The sequence below is a fragment of the Mauremys reevesii genome, linkage group 9, assembly GCF_016161935.1.
Source record: "Mauremys reevesii isolate NIE-2019 linkage group 9, ASM1616193v1, whole genome shotgun sequence".
Classification (NCBI taxonomy): domain Eukaryota; kingdom Metazoa; phylum Chordata; order Testudines; family Geoemydidae; genus Mauremys; species Mauremys reevesii.
The window spans coordinates 41841285-41866470 of NC_052631.1; the positions used below are offsets into that span (position 1 = coordinate 41841285).

The following is a 25186-nucleotide window of genomic DNA, read 5'->3' on the forward strand; positions in this document are numbered from 1 at the left end:
TGTCTACGCTGTAGGTTAGGTCCACTTAACTATGTCCAGGGAAAGACAATGGTGGACCATTAAATAAAGTTTATGGAAAGACATTGAAATTGAAAAGAAAACCCCAGTAATTGGAAAGCTAAGGGAGAAGGACATTTCCCCATGCTTTGTAATCATGAATTATCATAGTGTAAAGCCTTGTCTATACTGCATGGTTAGGGCGATGTAAGCTGCCCTGTGTTGACCTACCTGCGGAAGTGTCTTCACTTAAATTTGGCTCTCGCCGAAATAACTACCTCTCTGCACCGATTTAGTAACACCACGTCCCCGGGCAGCGTAGAGCCAGGGTTGATGTAATTAGGTTGATGAAATGTCAGTGTAGACCCTGCATTGCTTATGTCGACTGTTACTGGCTTTCAGGAGGTGTCCCACAGTGCCACCCACTGACAATACAATCAACACAACAGCTCCTTGTGAGCATGCACACTGCCAGCACAAGGAGCCAAATGTGCACACACACAAGCAATTTAATAATTGCACTGGCAGTGTGCTGGCATAAGTTAGGTAGATGTAATTTTGTGGTGGCAAGATGGCCATGCAAAACGCTACAGGGGCGCTGCTACAACTGCACCACTGGAGCTTTTCAGTATAGACACTTGCTGCAGTAACAGGAGGGCTTCTCCCATTTGCGTAGGTACTCCAGCTTTCCAAGAGGTGGTAGCTAGGTTGACAGAAGAATTCTTCTGTTGACCTACCGCTGTCTACAGGTTGGTTTAACTATGTCTCTTAAGCATGTGGATTTTTCACACCCCTGAGGCCATGTCTACACTTACCTCCAGAGCGATCGATCCAGCAGGGGTCGATTTATTGTGTCTAGTAAAGATGCAATAAATCGACTGCCGAGCGCTCTCCCTTCAACTCTGGTACTCCACCGGAGCGAGAAGCGTAGCCAGAGTCGACAGGGGAGCGTCAACAGTTGACCTACCACAGTGAAGACACCGTGGTAAGTAGCTCTAAGTACGTCAACTTCAGCTACGCTATTTTCGTAGCTGAAGTTGCGTAACTTAGACCGACTTAGTTCGCCCCCCCCTCCCAGTGTAGACCAGGCCTGAGAAACCTAGCTATGCCAGTGTAACTCTTCAGTGTAGACCAACCCGGAGAGAGAGAAAAAAAATACTGCAAAGCCTGTTAAAAGGGCACAGGTTGAAGTGAAAGCGATCCGGAAATGGAGAGTCAGCGTCTAAGCGGGATGCTATCTGTACAGCACTGGATCTCTTCTATGACAGGTGGCACACTGGGAAACTATTCAAAGCCAGTAGTTGTATTAGAAAAGGGAATTTAGCTAATATAGAAGTGTAGAGCCAGAGGTTGCATCTCTATATTTATTTTCTGTGTAACTTGTTTTTTCTTATTATTTCACCTCTGAATCTGTGATTTTTCTATTAAATCAACTTCTTACTTTTACCCTTAGCAGGTCTTTTTTGTGCAAACTGGATGGAGTGTGTGACCCCAAGTGAACTGATAATGGGGAGCAGGTTTTACTCCTGTGGGGATGGCGAACCAGAGGAAAAAGTCTGTGTGTCTGGTAGTTGAGAATTTGGGCATTGGATTGGGGAGACAGAAGGGATATTGGGGTCACCCTGCAAGGAGTAGCTAAGTGAGTGGATGCCAGTGTGAGACCTTTATACTTGTAGGCTGGCTACTAGTGTCAGAGTTCTGACCCATAGCAGCGTAGCATTAAAGCACCCACGGTTACAAGGCAGGCAGTGACGGAACCTCTTTCTGGTCACAATGTTCCCCAAAACGTCACAGAAAGAAAGGTAGGAAGAGTAGTAAGAGGTCAATATGGCTCCATCAGGAGCTCTTTAATTATTTGAAAATCAAAAAGAAATCCTACAAAAATAGAAAAATGGACAAATTGCTAGGGATGAGTACAAAAGAATAGCACAAACATGTAGGGACAAAATCAGGAAGGCTAAGGCATGAAATGACTAACACCTAGCAAGGGGCATAAAAGGCTATAAGAAGAGGTTCTATAACTATGTTAGGAGCAACAGAAAGATGATGAAAAGTGTAGGTCCTCTACTTAGCAGGGAAGGGAGTTAATAAAAGTTGACATGAAGAAGGCTGAGGTGTTCAATGCGTATTCTGCTTCAGTTTTCCCTAAAAAGGTAAATTGTGACCACATACTTAACACAACAAGGGAAAGAAACACAAGCCAAAATAGGGAAAGAACAAGTTAAAGAATAATTAGACAGAATATGTTAGATGTCTTCAGGTGGCAGGTCCCAATGAAAGGCACCCTAGGTACCTAGAAACTAGTTGAAACAATCTCTGAACTGCTAGTGATTATCTTTGAGAACTCTGGAGGAGGGGTCTGGTCACAGTGGACTGGAGAAGGGCAAACATAGTACCTATTTTTTAAAAAGGTTAATAAAGAGGATCCAAGGAATTATAGACCAGTCAGCCTAACTTTCATACCTGGAAATATACTGGAACAAATTATTAATCAATTTGTAAGCACGTATAGTTTAATAGGGGTATAAGGAATAGCGAGCATGAATTTGTCAAGAACAAAGCATGCCAAACCAACATAATTTCCTTCTTTGACAGGGTTACTGACCTAGTGGATGGGGGTAAGTAGTAGATGTGATAGATCTTTATTTTAGTAAGGCTTTTGACACAGCCCTACTGGGTGGGGAGGGGCAAGGAGGATGTATCTAGTGTTGTCTTGCATCGGTCTGTCCTCGGTCCAGTAATAGTCAATATTTTAATTAATGACTTAGATAATGAACTAATGAAACAATAGTTAAGAATAAAATTGTCAGACACGTAGAAAAACATAAACTGTTGAGCAATAGTCAACATGGTTTCTGTAAAGGGAAATCGTGTCTTACTAATCTATTAGAGTTCTTTGAAGGGGTCAACAAACATGTGGACAAGGGGGATCCGGTGGACATAGTGTACTTAGATTTCCAGAAAGCCTTTGACAAGGTCCCTCACCAAAGGCTCTTATGTAAATTAAGCTGTCATGGGATAAAAGGGAAGGTCCTTTCATGGATTGAGAAATGGTTAAAGGAAGGGAACAAAGGGTAGGAATTAATGGTAAATTCTCAGAATGGAGAGGGGTAACTAGTGGTGTTCCCCAGGGGTCAGTCCTAGGACCAATCCTATTCAATTTATTCATAAATGATCTGGAGAAAGGGGTAAACAGTGAAGTGGCAAAGTTTGCAGATGATACTAAACTGCTCAAGATAGTTAAGACCAAAGCAGATTGTGAAGAACTTCAAAAAGATCTCACAAAACTAAGTGATTGGGCAACAAAATGGCAAATGAAATTTAATGTGGATAAATGTAAAGTCATGCACATCGGAAAAAATAACCCCAATTATACATACAATATGATGGGGGCTAATTTAGCTACAACGAGTCAGGAAAAAGATCTTGGAGTCATCGTGGATAGTTCTCTGAAGATGTCCACGCAGTGTGCAGAGGCGGTCAAAAAAGCAAACAGGATGTTAGGAATCATTAAAAAGGGGATAGAAAATAAGACTGAGAATATATTATTGCCCTTATATAAATCCATGGTACGCCCACATCTCGAATACTGTGTACAGATGTGGTCTCCTCACCTCAAAAAAGATATTCTAGCACTAGAAAAGGTTCAGAAAAGGGCAACTAAAATGATTAGGGGTTTGGAGAGGGTCCCATACGAGGAAAGATTAAAGAGGCTAGGACTCTTCAGCTTGGAAAAGAGAAGACTAAGTGGGGATATGATAGAGGTATATAAAATCATGAGTGATGTTGAGAAAGTGGATAAGGAAAAGTTAGGTTTCAGAGTAGCAGCCGTGTTAGTCTGTATCCGCAAAAAGAACAAGAGTACTTGTGGCACCTTAAAGACTAACAAATTTATTTTAGCATGAGCTTTCGTGAGCTACAGCTCACTTCTTCGGATGCATAGAATGGAACATACAGACAGGAGATATTTATACATACAGAGAACATGAAAAGGTGGAAGTATGCATAACAACAGGAAAAGTCTAATCAATTGAGATGAGCTCAATTGATTAGACTTTTCCTGTTGTTATGCATACTTCCACCTTTTCATGTTCTCTGTATGTATAAATATCTCCTGTCTGTATGTTCCATTCTATGCATCCGAAGAAGTGAGCTGTAGCTCACGAAAGCTCATGCTAAAATAAATTTGTTAGTCTTTAAGGTGCCACAAGTACTCCTGTTCTTTTTAAGGAAAAGTTATTTACTTATTCCCATAATACAAGAACTAGGGGTCACCAAATGAAATTAATAGGCAGCAGGTTTAAAACAAATAAAAGGAAGTTCTTCTTCACGCAGCACACAGTCAACTTGTGGAACTCCTTACCTGAGGAGGTGGATAAATTCATGGTGGCTAAGTCCATAAATGGCTATTAGCTAGGATGGGTAAGAATGGTGTCCCTAGCCTCTGTTCGTCAGAGGATGGAGATGGATGGCAGGAGAGAGATCACTTGATCATTGCCTGTTAGGTTCACTCCCTCTGGGGCACCTGGCATTGGCCACTGTCGGTAGACAGATACTGGGCTAGATGGACCTTTGGTCTGACCCGGTACGGCCATTCTTATGTTCTTAATGGCAAGGAGAGTATGCTTATAAAGTTGGTGGATGACACCAAACTGGGAGGAGTTGCAAGCACTTAGGAGAACAGGACTGGAAATCAAAACAATCTTGACAAATTGGAAAATTGGTCTGAAACCAACAAGATGAAATTCAATAAATACAAGTACAAAGCACTACACATAAGAATAAACAAATCAAATGCACAAATACAAAATGAGGAATAACTGGCCAGACAGTAGTACTTCTGAAGAATATCTGAGGGTTATGGTAGATCATAAATTGAATGTGAGTCAACAATGGGAAGCAGTTGGTAAAAAGGCTAATATCATTCTGGGGTATATCAAGAGGAGCTTGGCTGCTGGTGGGTGCTGAGCACCCACTAATTTTTTCCTGCGTGTGCTCCAGCCCCAGAGCACCCACAGAGTCGCTGCCTATGACAACAAGGGAGATTTAAGTTAGATATTAGGAAAAACTTCCTAGCTATTAGCCATGGAATATGCGTCTAACGGAGGTTGTGGAATCCCTGTCTCTGTAGGTGTTTAAGAACAGGTTAGATAATCACTTGTCAGGGATGGTCTAAGTATACTTGGTGAAAATAATTAGATTTGGAGTCTGTTATTAACAAAAATATTATTAATAATAATGTTTATAATGGTGGTACCTGCAGCCAGCTTGAGAATGGGGCCTCCTTGTGCTAGCCACCGTAAAAACATAGAATAAGAGACAGTCTTGCCCTACCCCTGGTAACTTATAGACAAGACAAACAAAGGGTAGGAGAAAGAGATAGAACATATTAGCAGAGTGATGGTTTGTAAACATCATGCTAGGACCACAATTTTCATTTGTTTTATTTAAATCCTTTGAGTGTTTTTTTTTAAGGAACTATGTAAATGGAAAGACTGAGGAAGGGAGAGGGCAGGAGAGAGCTGCATCTGTTACAATTAACATAATTGATGCCTACAGTAGAAGATCTATATCTTAAAAAGAGCTGCAGAGCGTGTTCCACTTCTAAAATGTGTGGTATTACACAAGAAACCGGGCAGCCCAATGGTTTACACATAGGGTGAGTCATTTGCTACCTATGCCACTGTATTTGTTAATTGCAAACTGGCATTTTGTAACTTTATTTTTAAGCAGTTTTTTTCCAAAACAGAGAGATGGACATATGGTATTTTTAGCTAGTATTCCACATCTGTAGGTATGTCAATGTAGGAGACAGGTACCGAGATCCTAGTTTTCAAACGTGTGAGCCTAATTTAGGACACCCATATCTGCAGTTGGGTGTTCAAATGGTCACTTATGTATCCAAATATCTTGTTAGGTGCCCATGTGCTGATCAGAGCACCCAAATGCAGAACCGTGTGTCTTATTAGCATCCAAGTTTAAAAATGTGGCTTCCCTTTGTCACAGGTCAGGGCCACTGCGCCTGTAGTTCCCACTCCATGGTCCACCAAGTATACCACCTCTAGGCTCCTGGTTCCTCAACTGTCCTCTCGCTTGGATGGTGACTCCAACATTCTTTCCCTCTTGACTGTGGTATTTCCAGGCTGCACAGCTTCCTTCCTACATCCTCAGAGATGGATAACAGTATAATTGTCACAGTTAAGCTACCACACAGCTCTTTCTAAGCAAGCACATTTATTCTTACGGTAAAAGCGTTACAGAGAAAACCTTAAAAACAATAAAAAAAAACCCTACACACATTCTAACAAGCTTACTAGAGATGGTCCCCTTGACTTCAACTGGGCCTCCAGCCAGTGAACAGCCCTTCAAGCCCTATCCAAGGGTTTTTCATAACTCCTTTTGCTCAGAACCAGAACACAGACTGGGCCATGTCCTTCCGTCCCTTCCCTTAGACAGAAGGACCTGTCTGTTTGCTGGATCAGAAAGAAGGCCCTGAGTCAGATTTAACTTGGACTGTTTAAACAGCATCCTTTCTTTGTCTGTTAGTCCTTGGGGAATCCAGTTTGACTCAATATATGTGGGCCTGTCTCCAGGGGGTGGGTAGCTCTCTGGTGGTGTTACAACCTGATTGAGTTTGCCTACCCTTCCCTTCCACCCTCCCCCCCCCCGCCCCAACACTGCTTTTAGTTCCTGGAAGGATGTGATCCCTCTCCCCCATGGAATTACATACAATCCATGGTCCACAGTGATACATACAGTCAATAAGAAAAACTTAATTCAAAAAGGTTTGTCCAGGAAAATGCCATCTCTGTAACACCCTAGTCTAACATTGTCTATGAAAAAGAAAAGGTAAAGGTACCAACTGCACCAAGCAAGGCACTAAAACTTGTCACAAATTAGAAGAGAAGGTGACTTGGAGTTGCACATTGCTGCATCTTCAGAGAGAAGCACAGTTGTGACAGTGTTGGGAACAGAGAAAGAGTTGAGGGGCTCATGAATAGTGCTCCGAACTGGGTATGCGAGAATTCACAAACACTCATGGGTTGTGTCTATGTTGCTAACTCCCAGAAGCTCTGCAGAGTGGTGTTTGATGTATTTCTGAAGCTATTGTATGTTCACAAGCGATAACCAATAATGTTCAATAAGCTATAAAGATCCCTCCACACACAGGCACTTGGCAGTGTGTGTCCAAAAGCAGAGCAGTTCTGGTTAGCAACCGTGGGTCAGATTTTCAGCTGGTGTAATCAGCATAATTGTAGCGGTGCTGGTTTATGGCCTCTGAGGATGTGACCCAGTGTATGTTTTGGGACGGCTGTTCATACTCCGGTAGAACAAAGTGCAATTTTAAAACGTGTACCCTAACCTGGTGCCAGATTGTGATAGCTTCACTTGCACTGAACAGTACTGTACTCCATGAATAGTCTCATTGAAATTAGTGAGGCATTTGTGGAATAAGATGCAACTAAACCAAGTCAGAGTATCACAATTCATAACTGGGGGCTCTGACTACTGAAGAAAAGGAACCTCATGCCGTTCCTAGGAGCAGTACTTTCAACATTAAGAAAGAAAAGCATCAGAAAGTCTCCTACTATGATACTCCTGGAAATGCAATTCCCTGGAGATGAGGCTAGACAGACTAATAGCTCAGTACACCTATATTGCACTGTTTGATGGAAGGTAGCTGCAGATATTTCAATTTCTTCTATTCTCTGGATCCAAAGCCACTTAGCATCAGTTGGTTACACCAGTTTCAGGAATGGACTCCAGTTAAAAATAATTGTAATACCTATACATTTATAGTGTAATTTTCAGCTTTTAAAAATCCTGAAGTACTTTGTTGTGTGTGTGTGTGTGAGAGAGCGAGCGAGAGAGAGAGAATCACACACCTACTACACTCAGCCCTTTGGGTTGAGGAACATCTGTCTTTGCTGACATTGCTCAACAGTGACCTGTCTAGCCAGTTGTATGGCAGAGCTCACAGGCCCTAGAGGAAGTCCCATCCAGTCCTCCTCACCCAGAAAGATGATGGTTGCAACATGGGGTCTGGTGACTGAGTTAAAGTAAATGCTTTTTAAATGGAGTCATGGTGTGTTTTCCCAGTCAGGGGGTAGAGGGAAAGGCCAAGTGAAGTGGTTGAGTGAGCTGAAGAGACCCTTGTCTGCTAAGCACACATAATAAGAGAATATGGTATATTGGAGGATTAGGGAGAGTATTTAAAGCATTTCTTGGATTTTTTTCACAAGGTCTCACAGCATTTACTTATCCTAACTTGGCAGCTCTAAACCTTCTCACGTGTCCCATGTGTGCACTATTGCCAGGTGCCATCTAGTAATGTGCCTCACGCATCCTGCAACTAATACTTATGGTTTTATACATTTAGCTTCCCTTTCCCAGTGAGTCCTATGCACCTGTCCTATGACTCTACCTTCATCAGTGCAACCAGGAGAATGTAATCAACATTCCTAAGGCCTTGGGCACATGCTAAACTTCCAATTCATTCTTGGTTTCTCAATGTCTTGGGAAAATAGTTTTGGAGGATGAATGCTGCCTTTTAAATTGTGTGAGTAAGACACTGTACAAATTATATGTTATATGAGACAAATGTATCCTGGCTTGGGCACATGTCAGTACTGTTTTCCTTTCTTAAACATTTGTGTGTGTTGGTGCAGTGTCTGATCCAGAAATAGAATATGTTGTCTGCATGAAATATGCTGTGCACTGGTCATCATGAATTCTGTGCTTTACTTTTCTGCATACAGATGAAGGCCCTGTCCTCAGCCTCTCTACAGAGGATTCATCAGCTGTGTGTAGAAGGGGGCCACCAGTGCAATATGTTTAGAAATGGCATGAATTAGACTCTTCTTGTTTCTCTTCTATAGAGCTTAGAATGGTGGGGCCCCAGAAAAACTAAAGAAATAGAAGCACTTAGCTCATTTTCTCACAATTAACTTCAGTGGAATTACACCAGGAATGAAGTTAGCCCAATGTCTTTCCTGGAAAGAAACAAGGTAACCTTTGAAATCCAGATACAGAATGGATTGTACATAAAAGAATCTCAACAATAGGTTCACAGTCTGCTCTTCAAAGTAGTTTATGTCCATATTTTATGGATGGAAGAAGGGCAAAACTACAAAGCTTGACATACTGGAATTTCATACCCATCTGCTTTTGTTGTGTTATACAAATAATGTCTGGCTTTTAGCTACTTCTCTCTCTTCGTGTCTCCCAATATGCTTCCAGTTTGTTTTTTAAAAATTTTCTCACTTCTCCCAAATGTATCTACAAGACTTGTCATCACGTTGCATGGGGGGAGGAGGGAGAATTAACATTGCTAAATTATCTACTGATACTTACAGAACAGAGTTTAATGAAGTCCCAAACCTTCAAGGCATCATGAAGCTGACCTGAGAGAATTATACATAACTTCTTAGGGTGGCATAAAGTGGTGATGAGATGGTCTCAGGCTAATGGACAGTTTGCACGAACTTTTCAAAGACCATCTGGAAAAAGATTGAGCTAGTTTATTTATTTATTTTTATTAAAGCTTCATTATAAAGAAGTTATTTAAAACCCTTAATTTAAAAGATTTCCCCCCTGCTTATTTTTAACATAAGAAATTCTGATACTGTCTGCCTGGATTCTATGGATAATTGGAGGATGCCCCTTCTATTAAGAGCTGAGAGAGCTCCTAACACATGTCTGAACCTGTGATGTTCCCCTCTGGTGTTATCTGGACCGGTGATCTGCTAGGTCACCCCAATCCTTGACTCTGGGAGCCAGCCTTACCCTGCTCTGCTGTGAGAACCCCCACTGTTCATGCTGTTCATGCACAGCCCCTGGCATGTAAGCTGCTCCTTGGATTGTGCAAGTGAATGACACTAGCCAATATCTCTGGTTCCAGACACAACCCTACGAACCTCCGTCTTGAAGTGTCCAGTTATGTCCACTGGACACTGCAAGCTTATATGAGTTCATCAATTTAACAAATAAATTGATATGTACCCGGCTTGTATCCCGAGGGAAGTCTTTGACATGCTTCAAACCAAATGCACTGCTTCAGGTAGCATAAACAAACAGATTTATTAACTACAAAGAAAAATTTGTAGTGATTATAAGTCAAAGCATAACAAGTCAAATTTGATCAAATGAAATAAAAGCAAAATGCATTCTAAGTTGATCTTAATCCTTTCAATGCTCTTACAAACTTAGGCCTTGGCTACACTGGAGAGTTGCAGCGCTGGTGGTGGATTTACAGCGCTGCAACTCACCGGCCACACTTGCAAGGCACATACAGCGCTGTATCTCCCTGGCTACAGCGTTGGTTATTCCCCAGGCTGAGGTGGAGTACAACGACTGCAGCGCTGGTGATGCAGCGCTGCTCCGCCAGTGTGGCCACCAAAAGTGCTGTTATTGGCCTCCAGAGGTATTCGGAGGTATCCCAGAATGCCTGTTCAGCCACTCTGCTCATCAGTTCGAACTCTACTGCCCTGGCCTCAGGTGACCCGCCCTTTAAATGCCCCGGGAATTTTAAAAATCCCCTTCCTGTTTGCTCAGCCAGGTGTGGAGTGCAATCAGTGAATCTTTCCAGGTGACCATGCCTCCACGCGCCAAACGAGCCCCAGCATGGAGCAATGGCGAGTTGCTGGACCTCATCAGTGTTTGGGGGGAGGAAGCTGTGCAGTCCCAGCTGCGCTCCAGCCATAGGAATTACGATACCTATGGGCAGATATCAAGGGCCATGCTGGAAAGGGGCCATGACCGGGACGTGCTGCAGTGCAGGGTTAAAGTGAAGGAGCTGCGGAGTGCCTATTGCAAAGCCCGCAAGAGAAACCGCTGCTCCAGCGCTGCTCCCATGACCTGCCATTTTTACAAAGAGCTGGACGCAATACTTGGGGGTGATCCCACCACCAATCCGAGGACCACGATGGACACTTCAGAGCGGGGAGAGGGAGGAGGAAACCGAGAGTGAGGGTACTGGGGTGGGGGGAGACACCCCAGAGTCCCTGGAGGCATGCAGCCAGGAGCTCTTCTCAAGCCAGGAGGAAGGTAGCCAGTTGCAGCAGCCGGTACTTGGTGGAGGACAAACAGAGGAGCGGGTTCCCGGTAAGCGGCTTTTATTTTCAGGATGGAAATTTTTCAGGAGGGTTAGGGCTGCATGCATGCATGCCTAGATGCGGAATAGCGCATTGATGTGGTCTATCACGTTGCGGTAATCGGCCTCGGTAATCTCTTCAGCCAGAGCATGGGCAATGCGCTTGCGCAAGTTTATTGGGAGCGCCACTGTGGTCCTTGTCCCAGTCAGGCTAACGTGTCCGCGCCACTGTGCCGCGAGGGGTGGGGGGACCATTGCAAGACACAGGCAAGCTGCATAGGGGCCAGGGCGGAATCCGCATTGCTGTAGAAGACCCTCCTGCTCTTCCCAGGTGACCCACAGCAGCGAGATATCTTCCAGGATCAACTCCTGTGGAATATGTTGGGAGAGTGTTCAGTGTAGGTGCCCCCTGCAGCTGTTTGCTTTCCCCAATGCACAGAAACCCCAGTACAGCCCTGAAGCAATCAGTCCCCCTTACTCACCATTTCGGGGCTCCTGTGGGTTATGTGCGCTCTCTTTGGTATCGGAAAATTATGCTATTGAGAAGACTATAAACTCCTTCACTGTGTGGGAATAACTGTCTGATATAAACAATGCTGCCTCTGTTAAGTGTTGCCTTTTTTGCCTTTCCACAAGCAACCTTGAGATTTCGGCTGTCTGGGTTATCAACAGCTCAAAGACTCCAAAACCTCCGGAAGAAGCCACGAAAAAGCAAAGAAGACCTGCTGCAAGCAGTTATGGATCACTCTGTCACAGGGAATCAAAAAGTGCAGGACTGGAGGGAAAGGGAAAGCAGGATCCGCCAGAAAAACGCAGCGGCCAGGAAGAAAAGCACAAAGCAGCTGATAAGCATCTTGGCGCGCCAAGCGGACTCTATCCAGGCGCTCGTAGCCATGCAGGCAGAGCACTACCACACCAGGCTCCCCACCCCCGTCCCAAAGCTCTTTCCCTTGTGCCCCAATGTCAGCTCAAAACCCCCTTCCCCAGCATCCAGGTTCTTACCACCACCAGCTGCCTCCAACACCTGTACGTTCACCAACCAGCCCTGAGAACTACGACCCTTACCCTCTGCACTCAACCCCCATCACCATGCAGTATAGCCATCCTGAAGTGCAGCATTCATTGCACAGCACTCCAGACAGGACATATTCAAACCTGTGACTGTACAGTTCCCCACCCCACTCCCCTGCCCTTTTAGGTTGTCAAAATGTTGTGTGTCTGTCAATAAAGTTATTTTCTTTTCAATAAATGAATTTTTGGCTTTGAAAACAGTCTTTATTATTGCAGAAAGTCAAAGATACCTTAGCCCAGGAAAGAAACAGGCACTGCAAATCAGCTTAGGAAACACAGATTCCTACTAACATTGTAACCACTGCACTTCACTCCCGTGCAAGGCACCAAACATTACTGTTGGTTTTCAGCCTCAAATTCCTCCCTCAAGGCATCCCTAATTCTTGCAGCCCTGTGCTGGGCCTCTCTAGTAGCCCTGCTCTCTGGCTGTGCAAATTCAGCCTCCAGGCATTGAACCTCAGAGGTCCATGCCTGACTGAATCTTTCACCCTTCCCTTCACAAATATTATGGAGGGTACAGCACGCGGATGTAACCGCGGGGATGCTGCTTTCCCCCAAGTCTAGCTTCCCATACAGAGAGCACCAGCGCCCCTTTAAACGGCCAAAAGCACACTCCACAGTCATTCGGCACCGGCTCAGCCTGTAGTTGAACTGGTCCTTGCTCCTGTCAAGCTTCCCTGTATACGGTTTCATGAGCCAAGGCATTAACGGGTAAGCGGGGTCTCCAAGGATCACAATGGGCATTTCGATGTCCCCTACTGTGATCTTCCGGTCTGGGAAAAAAGTCCTTGCCTGCAGCTTCTTGAACAGGCCAGTGTTCCGAAAGATGTGTGCATCATGCACCTTTCCAGGCCAGCCTGTGTTAAGGTCAATGAAATGCCCACGGTGATCCACAAGCGCCTGGAGAACCATAGAGAAATACCCCTTCCGATGAACGTACTCGGATGCTAGGTGGGGTGGTGCCAGAATAGGAATATGCGTCCCATCTATCGCCCCTCCACAGTTAGGCAAACCCATTTGTGCAAAACCATCCACAATGTCCTGCACTTTCCCCAGAGTCACGGTTCTTCTTAGCAGGATGTGATTAATGGCCCTGCAAACTTGCATCAACATGATTCCAATGATCTACTTTCCCACTCCAAACAGGTTCCCGACCGATCAGTAGCTGTCTGGAGTTGCCAGCTTCCAGATTTCAATAGCCACCCGCTTCTCCACCGGCAGGGCAGCTCTCAATCTCATGTCCTTGCACCGCAGGGTGGGGGTCAAGCTCCTCACACAGTCCCATGAAAGTGCCTTTTCTCATCTGAAAGTTCTGCAGCCACTGCTCGTCATCCCAGACTTCCATGACGATGTGATCCCACCACTCAGTGCTTGTTTCCCGAGCCCAAAAGTGGCGTTCCATGGTGCTGAGCATTTCCGTGAATGCCAGAAGCACTTTAGTGTCATACGCGTCAGGCGACTCGCTATCATTGTCAGACTCCTCATCACGTTGGATCTTAAGGAATAGCTCAACTGCCAAACGTGATGTGCTGGCGAGACTCGTCAGCATACTCCTCAGCAGTTCGCGCTCCATTTCCCACAGAAATCGCGCTGTGTAGAAACCGTTGAGAGAGTCACGATGGCGCCAAACGTGGACGGAAAAGGGGATTGCTGGGATGTGAAGCGATGCATCATGGGGCGTTGGGACAGGAAGCAGAATGACCCGCACCCTCCGCCCCCTTCCCACAACCCACGGCGCTAAAAAGGGACGAGGTGCTCTGTGGGATAGCTGCCCATAATGCACCACTCGCAACACTGCTGCAAATGCTGCAAATGTGGCCACACTGCAGCGCTGGTAGCTGTCAGTGTGGCCACACTCCAGCGTTTTCCCTACACAGCTGCACGAAGACAGCTTTAACTCCCAGTGCTGCACACTTGCAAGTGTAGCCAAACCCTTAGATGCTTCTCACCACAGGCTGGCTGGTTGCTCTTCAGCCAGGCTCTCCCCTTTGATCAGCACTTCAGTCGCTTGGTGTAGTGTCTGTAGATGTAGGGGGAAGAAAGAGGAAGAGCATGGCAAACATCTCTCCCTTTTATCATGTTCTGTCTTCCCTCTTGGCTTTGCCCCCCACTTCAGAGTCAGGTGAGCATTACCTCATCGCAGTCCCAAACTGACCAAGGGAAGAGGGGTGACTCCTTGAAGGTCCAACAGATCCTTTTGTTTCTGCCTAGGCCAGTGTCTTTTGTTCCTGTGAGGCTGGGCTGGGTTTGTCCCATACATGCCCTGATGAGGTGTGAACTGCTCTTGGAGAGTTTTTGCCTGGGCTTATTTTAAGCCATGAAGATACATTTTTAGCATCATAACTATATACATGAAATTATAACCTATAACATTACTATAGCATTAATGTAACAACAATTACTATAACATCACTATAACAACAATGCTCAGTGCATCATGAGCCTTCTGAAGACACCCGAACATGACAAACTTTGCATTGGATACCACACAATTATCTTATAAGGATGAACATGGAGGTGTAGGGTGTTCCCATGAGTTACAGAATGTAATAGAACCCTCCAAAGCAGGGGTCTCAAAGTCCCGGCCTGCAGGGGGGGTCAACCTAAGATATGCAACTTCAGCCGTCAGCGTATCTTAGGTTGATTTACCTGGCTGTGAGGACGGTGTCGAGTCGACCGCTACCACTCCCCCGTCGACTCTGCTTCTGCTTCTTGCCACGGTGGAGTTCCGGAGTCGACGGCAGAGTGATCGGGGATCGATTTTATTGCGTCTACACTAGATGCGATAAATCCATCCCTGATAGATCGATCACTACCCGCCAATCCGGGTAGTGAGCCAATGAGCCATATGATAAATTCATTTAGGATTTGATTTTGCATTGTGCTAAGGGGAGATGGCATCAAGCTAAGAGGTTCCAAGAGGTGACATTCCTGTCACCTGCATAAAATCAGAGTAATTAGGCTTTATGTGCTTGTAGCACCTAGTAGACAGGGAACAAAATCCATCCATCCATAATCATTGCAACAGGAGTTCTGCTTCAGTAAGGCCCATAGTTTGTAGATGTTCAGGATTGAGTCAAAACACTGTGTTTAATCACAGAATGATTCTGAGGTGAATCAAAGAATTGTGGCTCCTTAGTCCTCATTTATACCCCATATTATAACTAAATGAAACAATTCGCAAGAGCAGGATGAAACAAAAGATAAATTTTCACCTGTGTAAAATGAAGGCTGTGGTGCTGTGAAACGCTACCAAATCAGACTGCTCCACTCATTCTAGCTATGCACAAGCATAAGTGACTGAACAAAATGCAAGGTTATGAAAAATCAAACTCAGAGGGAACACAAAGAAAGGGTCTGTTTCATCTCGACTTAGGACTTTTCTACATTAAGAACATTTGCAGTGGTATTGTTAAATCAAGTTAATTATGCTAGTGCGAATCTCCAATTTAGAGAGGCTGCATAGGTGAAAAATGGGGCGTAAACCAGTGTAGCTTAAATTGGTAGTATACGGAATTAAGTTACACTGGTATAAACCCAAATTTACATTAGGGCAGCATGTTTACATTAGGCATTTGAACTGGTATAGATGCCCTGCTGTGAATTTCCTTAATGTAGGCAAATCTTTAGACTCCCTCTAGCTTTTAGAGTGAGATCCTCACCCCGTTCTGGCTTTTTTACACCAGGTAAAAGGGCTAGCCAATGCAGAAAAAATTGGTAGTGTTTCCCCACCTCTCAGCAAAGATTTAAAGACAGATGCTGTAACAATGTCTCATTACTAAGATTGAATTATTTTAATAACATGAACCCCTGTACATTTATCACTTCAGTAGTATACAATTTACTGTATATACACTTCAATTACAATTACAATTAAAGTTGTAATACAATTACAACTAAATAAAAATTGCCCAAAATACTGAACAAAATACATTTTACAGTGCAGTATCTTGTGGGTTTTTTAAATAATTTTTAGTCAATTACTAATTTGCAATTAAGTAATTCACAATGGATCTCTTGGCCATCAGTATGAATTAGTGAGTTTCCACTGTACTTTGATGTTTCTTGTATGTTGAATTTGATTTCTAATGCAAGGGGCTTGGGGAAAAAGTGTGCTCAGGCTATTCGGCTACCCAAACCTATGATGCACAATGACTGTAATGACATAGGTAATGCAATACTTCTCATTTTTTTAAATGGTCATTGATAAAGCAGTAGTGTCTTTATTTCCCATTATAAGGGTCTAAAAGTAAATTATCCTGCCTTGTGCCTATCTCTAATACTTACTTCTTAGTACTATGTATATTATCTGCTTAAACTTGAACATTTTAGCATAATTATAAGCAGTCATGAGCTGCCAAAATCTTAACAACCGGTTCCCTATAAAAAGTTCTGATTTAAGGGGGGGAGGAAGCGGGGGAGGGGCTGGGGGGGAGACATACTCGTGGGACCAGGAGCTCCTGCAGGGCCTGGGGAAAATTGCCCCCCCGCCAGCGGCCCTGGAGCTTGCAGCCCCCCCTTACCTTGTCTGCAGCTCAAAGCAGCAGGATGACTCAGGAGCTCAGCTGAGCCGCCCAGCTGGTGCTGGCGGCTGGCCACACTACAGCTTGGGGGGAAATGGGGGAGGGGCCAGGGGAACCTCAGCCTTCCCAGCTGGGGATCCTGGGAGCAACAGGATGGTCCAGCCCATGGACTGGAGTTCTTTGCCCACCCCCTGGCCCTTTAACAACCGGTTCTCCATGGTGGTCTAATTTTAGCAACCGGTTCTTGGGAACTGGTGGGAACCCGCTCCAGCTCACCACTGATTATAAGCTAGCAAGTTTAAATCAAACATATACACCCTTACCACTTGTGCTTTGAAAGCAATTACTTCCATCTCACAAGTAGGGCATACAGACTGCTAGCATGGAGCCACGGCTTTAGTTCTGTGACATATGGGGCTGGAAAAGCTTTGCAGACTCTCTCTAAAGTGAAGCCATGCTGGCCCACAATGTCACTGTACTGCTTCTCTTTGCCTCATTTGTTGGATTCTTTTGTGTACGGAAGCTGAAAAACCAAAGTGAATTACATGCTTTTCTGCTCTATGCTCCAGCTTCATTTCCACTATGTCAAGTATCAGGGGGTAGCCGTATTAGTCTGTATCCACAAAAACAACAAGGAGTCTGGTGGCACCTTAAAGACAGATTTATTTGGGCATAAGCTTTCGTGGGTAAAAAACCTCACTTCTTCAGATATGACCACTATGACCAGTCATACTCTACTCACCACTGATGACCCAGTCCTGAGAGGTGCCCAGTATACTCAGCACCTACTGAAGTGAGAGGGAACAACCTCACAGGTGGCATCCAGCACCTGACAGGATCTGACCCTTCCATTTGAAATGGAACTCAGGCTATGATGCAGAAAAGCATCTCTAGCCAGGAGAGTATTTAAGCATGTGCTTAATTTTAAAGTAAATGGGATTAAAGTGCTGTCCTAAATATGGATGATCTGAACTGTTTTCCTGAATCAGAGGCAGAATGCATGACTCCTCAATCAGATTTCAGAGGGGTAGCCATGTTAGTCTGGTTCTGTAGAAGCAGCAAAGAATCCTGTGGCACCTTATAGACTAACAGACGTTTTGCAGCATGAGCTTTCGTGGGTGAATACCACAGGATTCTTTGCTGCTCAGTCAGGTTGATTCTTAAGTAGGATGAAACACGTGGAAAAGACTGCTTTGTCAAACACCTCACACATATTGCATGAGATCTTTCAACATCAAAACCAGTGTCAGAAATCTCTTGTCTTAATCAGCTTGACTACTAGGAAACACCCTTGCTGCTGTTGAGAAAGCCTAAGGGAGGTTGAAATAGTTACTTCATCTTTATTTTCCCGCTCCTTGACCCACATTAATGTTCTCCTTGTTGTCAATTTCCATTGTTAAGAATACTTTTACTATTTCTCTCAACACATACCAATAAAACCCAGGGAAATTTAACTTTGGGAATCAACGAAGAGAACGAGGAATGGAGGTAGATGGTCAAAGGAAAAGATTGTATATAAATAATGCATAAAGGGATCAGAGCATTAATAACTATTTAAGGGTTCAAAAGATACAACTCAGACGGTGAAATAATAGAGTTGTTGGTAGACAGGTGGAGGTACAGTTACAACACAAGTGATAGCAAACAGAACTGAAAATATAAAATGAGTAGAATGTAGTAGAACACAATGGCTCATCAGACCCTCAGCTGGTGTCAGACAGTGTAGCTCCGCTGAACCCATTCAATGAATGGATAGATTTGTCTCAGAACTTTTGGTTATTTGCCAGGCAGTGCCATGTGCAGAATTATGGTTGTTCAGGTTATTATAATTCAGCATTTCCATTCTTGCCATTGTTTTTGGGGTATTATCTTAAGTGGGCCCTGATTTTGAGGGCCAGATTCTCTCCTTTGCCAAGATCTATGTGGTGGAGGAGAAGAGGGGAGAGCCACCAGAGATCTGACTATGGTGTCCTGATTCTCAAGGGGCTATGCAAATACAGCAGCATGTAGCTAACATGCAAACATGCAACTTTCATGTACTTTTGTTGGGGTTTCCCTGAGAACTTTTCCATTTGGTTCCCCAAGAGCTCAGCTTAACTCTGTAATGGACTGCTAAACTGTATTATACTGTTCAGCCACTGGGTGACACTGTGTGAAAAATACCTTATTGAAACAAACCTCAGCCATACCAGCAGAGCATTAAAGGATCCTATAAGGAACACATCGGTATGTATAAGCAAGCTTGGTAGCCAGTCCCTATCTGGTAGAGGAACATCGCATGGTGTCAGGAGAAAACAAAGAACAGAAATAGAAGGGAAACAGCAACAAAGGTTGCGCACAGAAGGAACAAAGCAACAAAGCTTGCAGGATCTCATCAACATGCCACTCTTCAATGCCCCAGTGAACTTCAGCTTTGACAAAGCTTCAGAGTGGACAGGCTGGAACACTATTTTGCAAGATTTCACATTGCTACCAAGCTCCACAAGGAAACTGATATTATACAGAGACCTTCTTTAATTTATGGTATGGAGAAGCAAGCAGAACATAGCTTTACATTCTTTGACTTTACTGAAGACAGTCACAAAGGTGACTATGAAAGGATTCTGGTTATGTTTAATGCATACTTTATATCACAGAGAAATGTGATTTATGAAAGAGCATGTTTTCACCAGAGAATTAAACCAGGGGGAAATGTTGATTGTTTGATAAGAGCTTTGCATATGTTGGCTGAAAAGTGTATTGCCACCTTCAGTGCAGTTCCAACAGTGGTAGTAATCCCAATGTAGATAAGGCCCTGGGGTTGTGACATTTTAACCACTATGTTATCCTTACTTCCCCTGAACAGCATAAGATCACTTCAGTGATTAAAATGCTGATGGCCAGTGGAACTGTACTTATAACCAAGGTGGGAAATTTCTGTGAAAAAAAGGCTTGTTTAGACACAGCTTATGTTTAAGAAGCAGAGATTAACCTGAACCAGATCCCCGAGCCAAACACCCAAGCACTGTGTATACGGTATGCATGTGTGATGTAGTTTGTGGGATGGGTATCAGTTAAGTTCAATACTTATTGATATGGCAACCTGTACTAGTGTAATCAAAAGGATGAGACAATTCTTGATCCTGTGATCAAGGTCTTATGTCATGTTCAACTATTATCAACGTCCCTTCCTGATCAGATGGCAGATTGCGAAGCAGTGTGGTGCCATCACTGGCATCTCTCCTTTCCCTGTTACGATTATTATTTTTTGTTACAGTAATGCCAAGTGGCTCCAATCATGGTCAGGATCCCCTAATGCTTGATTCTGTTCAAACATAAACTAAATCAGTCTTTATCTAGCACAAAGACCTTACAATCGAAAAACACAATGAGTGTGGTTGGTGGGATATAATCAAATATCAACTTTAGTACACAGATACAATTTTGTGTGGGTTAGGCATTCATTGATTTTTGATGAAAAGTTTCTTATCATTCTTGATAATCTAAGGAAATATCTTTGTTACATTTTCTTGTGTGGTTTGGACATCGAAATAGAAAGTCTCGCTCTTTTTTCCAGATTCTTCTCTCAGGGCTTGAACTCTGCTTGGTCTGTCTTTAGTCTCCACCTCGAGTTTACAGTAATTGTTGATTCTGCATTGGGTGAAAGTCTGCATTAGCCATAGTAGTGAAGGAATCTGTTAGTGTGATACTTCTGTGCAGCGTTCTGTAGCGGTCTAGGGTGTTATTTTTTAATTGTTCGTCCCAGCGATTCATACATCGGGTGTTTCAGGTGTTAGCCTAGAGCAGCATTTCCAAAACTTTTGAAAGCTGAGCCCCTTTAGGAAAATTACTTGCTGCATAAATTGGAAGGTTAGTGTTGCTGAATTCAGGGAATGCTGATAAATAGGAGTGAATCAGGCTTTCAGTTGGATTTAATTTTTGATCCCTTACAGTGGAGGTTGTGTTAGCTGCTTTGGGTGAGAAGGCACCAGGAGTTTAGTGGGATGATATGGGTTGAATAGGAGGAAATGACAGTTCTGCTCCTCCATTATTGCTGGAGTTCTGGGCACATGGAGTGTTTGTTAGCAGAACTCCAGATGTGAGATTTTGTTCCAGATGTTAAAACTGGCTTTTATGTTTGGGGCAGACTTCCTGCCCACATAGCGGAATGGGATAACTTGAATAACTTTAACTGGAGTTTTACTGGAGGATTGTATCTATCTAGTGGTTTCTCTATCACTGACAATTTTCAAATCAAGATTGGATGTTTTGGTGAAAGATGTGCTCTAGCAATTATTATGTGGAAGTTCTATAGCCTATGTTATACAGGTCAGATTAGATGACCACAATGGTATCTTCTGGCCTTGGAGTCTATGGGTTATTTATGGCACAGAAGGTTCACAGAGCTTTTTCTTCAATCTGAATCTTCCTGATGCATTTATTTTGAGGCTCAGATATGTATAATTTAGGTCATATTCCATATCTATATCTCTGCAATAAGGTGTACATTCCTGTCAAGATTATTTTATGTAAATGATAATATGACTAGTTTAGCAATATGTAGTATGCACTTTATCTCAAAGTAGTTCAGTGAGAATCCTGGGGTTGGAGAGTACTCCAATAGGATTGATACAGCAGGTAATTGATATATGATGAAAAGAGTCAACTGAGGTTATATCTTTGTTTTGCTCCCCTTTCTTGCTTGAAGATTTTGGTTTGCATGTTGTTTATTTTTACTGTGAATTCATGGATTAGTACATGGGTTCAAATGAGTCAAATGAGTCAAGTGTTTTCTCCCCAATTCCATTTTGTAGCAAGGTAAAGGTAAATCCTGGCTGCCAAATAGATTCAAAAAGTTTGTGGGATTAAAAAAAAAAAATCCATAAAGCAGGATGCTATCTTGTCCTGTGTTTTGTTTTTTATATACCGGTACTTGTTACCAAGAAACTGTAAGGCAATGGTGTGGTTCACAGTTCATGTCTAAGACAGGAATCAAATTTTACTTTAATGGGTTACGTTACTGCTGATCAGATAGTATATTATGGACATACTGAGGATGCTACAAAATAGTTTGCTGATGTTGCTACTAACCAGGACCACCCCAAAAGATGGGGGGAGGGGCAAAAGGGGCAGTTTGCTCTGGGCTCTCCAACCCCTGTTCCTCCTGCTTCCCCTCCACCCCACCCCACCCCACTCCACCCCGGTCCTCCCCTCTGTGTTTCCACACTTTTTTTTTTAGAAGGGTGGGTGGCTTCAGTTTCAGATTTTGCATCAAGAGCCCTCAAAACCTCTGTGCAACCTTGCTAACTCTGTTGCCCCTGTAGCTGTTTGGACTGGAGACGGGGGGGGGGGTATGGGGATGGTGCTGGGGGGGGGGACAGTGTGTGCTGTGGCTGGCAAGGGTATGGTGGTGATGCTGTGGGGGGGGGTGCTGTGGCTGTGGGGGATGTGGGTGGTGGTGGTGAGGAGGGCAATGAGGGCATGGGGTGGTGCTGTGGGGGACATGGGGTGGTGGTGAGGAGGGGAATGTGTACCGTGGGGCATGGGAGATGTTGTTGGGGGTATGGGCATGAGGGGGGCAATGTGTATTGGGAGGCATGGGGGGGGTGCCGTGGCTGTAGGGTGTATGGGGGAAGTGCTCTGGCTGGGGAGAAAGTGTGTGCTGTGGCTGTGGCATGGGGGCAGTGCTGTGGGGGGGATAGTGTGTGCTGTGGCTCGGGGAGTATGGAGGCGGTGCTGTGGCTATAGGGGGAATGGGGTTGTGCTGTGGGGCGGTTAGTGTATGTTGTGGCTGGGGGGTATGAGAATAGTACTGTGCCGGGGGGTATGGGAGTGGTGCTGTGGCATATGGGGGCGGTGTTGTGGGAGGTTTTGCTTGTGTTGTGGCTGGAGGGTATAGGAGTGGTGCTGTGAGGGGGTCAGTGTGTGTTGTGGCTAGGGGAGTTATGGGGGAGTGCTGTGGCTCGAGGGTATGGGGGTGGTACTGGGGGGGTTAGTGCATGTTGTGGCTGGGGGTGCAGGAGTGGTGCTCTGGCTAGGGCATATGGGGGCAGTGCTGGGGGTATGAGGGTGGTGCTGTGCGGGGTTTAGTGTGGGTTCGGGGTGGGGGGACATGGGGGAATGCTGTGGCTGGGGAGTATGAGGGCAGTGCTGGGGGAATTTAGTGTGTGCTCTGGCTGGGGGTATGGGGTGGTGCTGGGGGGTTAATGTGTGCTGTGGCTGGGGGTATGGGGTGGTGCTGGGGTTAGTGTGTGCTGTGGCTGGGTGGTATGGGGTGCTGGGGGTATGCGGGTGGTGCTGGGGAGGTTAATGTGCTGTGGCTGGGGGTATGGGGTGGTGCTGGGGTATGGGGTGGTGCTGGGGGTTAGTGTGTGCTGTGGCTGGGAGCTATGGGGTGGTGCTGGGGGTATGGGGTGGTGCTGGGGGGGTTAGTGTGTGCTGTGCCTGGGATATGGGGTGGTGCTGGGGGCTATGGGGCGGTGCGGGGGTCTAGTGTGTGCTGTGGCTGGGGGTATGGGGTGGTGCTGGGGGGTTTAGTGTGTGCTGTGGCTGGGGTATGGCGTGGTGCTGGGGGGTTAGTGTGTGCTTTGGCTGAGGGGTATGTGGTGGTGCTGGGGGGGTTAGTGTGTGCTGTGGCTGGGGGCTATGGGGCGGTGCGAGGGGTTAGTGTGTGCTGTGGCTGGGGAGTTAGTGTGTGCTGTGGCTGGGGGGCTATGGGGCGGTGCAAGGGGTTAGCGTGTGCTGTGGCTGGGGGTATGGGGTGGTGCTGGGGAGCTCTGGGGCGGTGCAGGGGGGTTAGTGTGTGCTGTGACTGGGGCTATGGGGCGGGGCGGTTAGTGTGGGATGGTGCTGGGGGTGAGTGTGTGCTGTGGCTGGGGTATGGGGTGGTGCTGGGGGGCTAGTGTGTGCTGTGGCTGGGGTTGGGGGCGGTGCGGGGGGTTAATGTGTGCTGTGGCTGGTGGTGGGGGGTGGTGCTGGGGGGCTATGAGGGTGGTGCTCGGGGGGTGAGTGTGTGCTGTGGCTGGGGTATGGGTGGTGCAGGGGGGTTAGTGTGTGCTGTGGCTGGGGTATGGGGTGGTGCTCGGGGGGTGAGTGTGTGCTGTGGCTGGGGTATGGGGTGGTGCTGGGGGGTTAGTGTGTGCTGTGGCTGGGGGCTATGGGCCGGTGTGTGGGGGTTAGTGTGTTCTGTGGCTGTGGCTATGGGGTGGTGCTGGGGGTGTTAGTCAGGGGTGGTGTGGGGCGGTGCTGGGGTGGTTAGTGTGTGCTGTGGCTGGGAGCTATGGGGTGGTGCTGGAGGTGTTGGTGTGGGGTGGCGCTGGGGGGTTAGTGTGTGCTGTGGCTGGGAGCTATGGGGTGGGAGGGTTAATGTGGGATGGTGCTGGGGGTGAGTGTGTGCTGTGGCTGGGGTGGCGCTGGTGGGTTAGTGTGTGCTGTGGCTGGGAGCTATGGGGTGGTGCTGGGGGTGTTGGTGTGTGCTGTGCCTGGGGGGTTAGTGTGTGCTGTGGCTGGGAGCTATGGGGTGGGGGGGGTTAATGTGGGATGGTGCTGGGGGTGAGTGTGTCTGTGGCTGGGGTGGCGCTGGGGGGTTAGTGTGTGCTGTGGCTGGGGGCTATGGGCCGGTGTGGGGGTTAGTGTGTTCAATGGCTGTGGCTATGGGGTGGTGTTGGGGGTGTTTGTCTGGGGTGGTGTGGGGCGGTGCGGGGGTGGTTAGTGTGTGCTGTGGCTGGGAGCTATGGGGTGGGGGTTAATGTGGGATGGTGCTGGGGGTGAGTGTGTGCTGTGGCTGGGGTGGCGCTGTGGCTGGGGGTACGGGCCGGTGTGTGGGGGTTAGTGTGTTCTATGGCTGTGGCTGGGGGTTAGTGTGGGGCGGGGCTGGGGTCTGTGTAACGTCGGGGGGGGGGGGCAGGGAGCGGGTCCAAGGGTCGCTCTGGGCGCGGGGAGCGAGGCGCGCTCGGCCGCTCCCAGCTGGGCTGGCGGCGTCTGTTGCCGTTTCCGAGGGCCGGGCTGGGCCGAGCCGAGCAGCCGCGGGGCTGGGGTGGGAGCCGGGAGCGGCCGCAGGAGCCGGAGGGCGGTGGCGGTGCTGATCCCGCCGCGCCGCCGGGGGCAGCAGAGCGGCCGAGGCCGGGAGCTGGGCGCAGGCCGCCGCCGCCGCCGCAGCTGCAGGGCGGGAAGGGCCGCTGCGCCGCACCGCGGGGCGGGGGAGGGGGCGAGCGAGAGACCGTCAGGCAGCGCCTCGCGTCGTGCGCCTCCTCCAGAGCCGCCAGGGTGGGAGCAGGCACTGCCGGAGACGCTAACGAGCGGCCGCGGACCCGACGGCGAGAGGAGGGAGGCAGCTGCCGCCAGGCCCCGTCCGCGCCGCCCCATCGGCAGCCGAGCGAAGGTACCGTCACGCCGCCGCTAGCTGCTCCGCCCCGGCTGGGCTCTGCCGCCGAGCCGGGCCCGGGCCGGGAGAGGCGGCGGATGGGGGCTGTTGGAGCCCCTGGCCCCTGAGGGCAGGGGTGTCTGGCGCCTTTCCGCCGCCCCG

General features: G+C 46.7%; 1 protein-coding gene across 3 annotated transcripts in view; it reads left to right on the forward strand.

Moving 5' to 3' along the window:
• Positions 1–24819: 24819 nt before the first annotated feature.
• The window catches only part of CAB39 (calcium binding protein 39), a 74552-nt gene continuing 74185 nt past the window's right edge, over positions 24820–25186 (forward strand). For all 3 annotated transcript variants that reach the window (XM_039488395.1, XM_039488394.1, XM_039488398.1), the window contains exon 1: positions 24820–25042. The gene's annotated coding sequence lies outside the window, so the exon portion shown is untranslated. The remainder of the gene's footprint in view (positions 25043–25186) is intronic.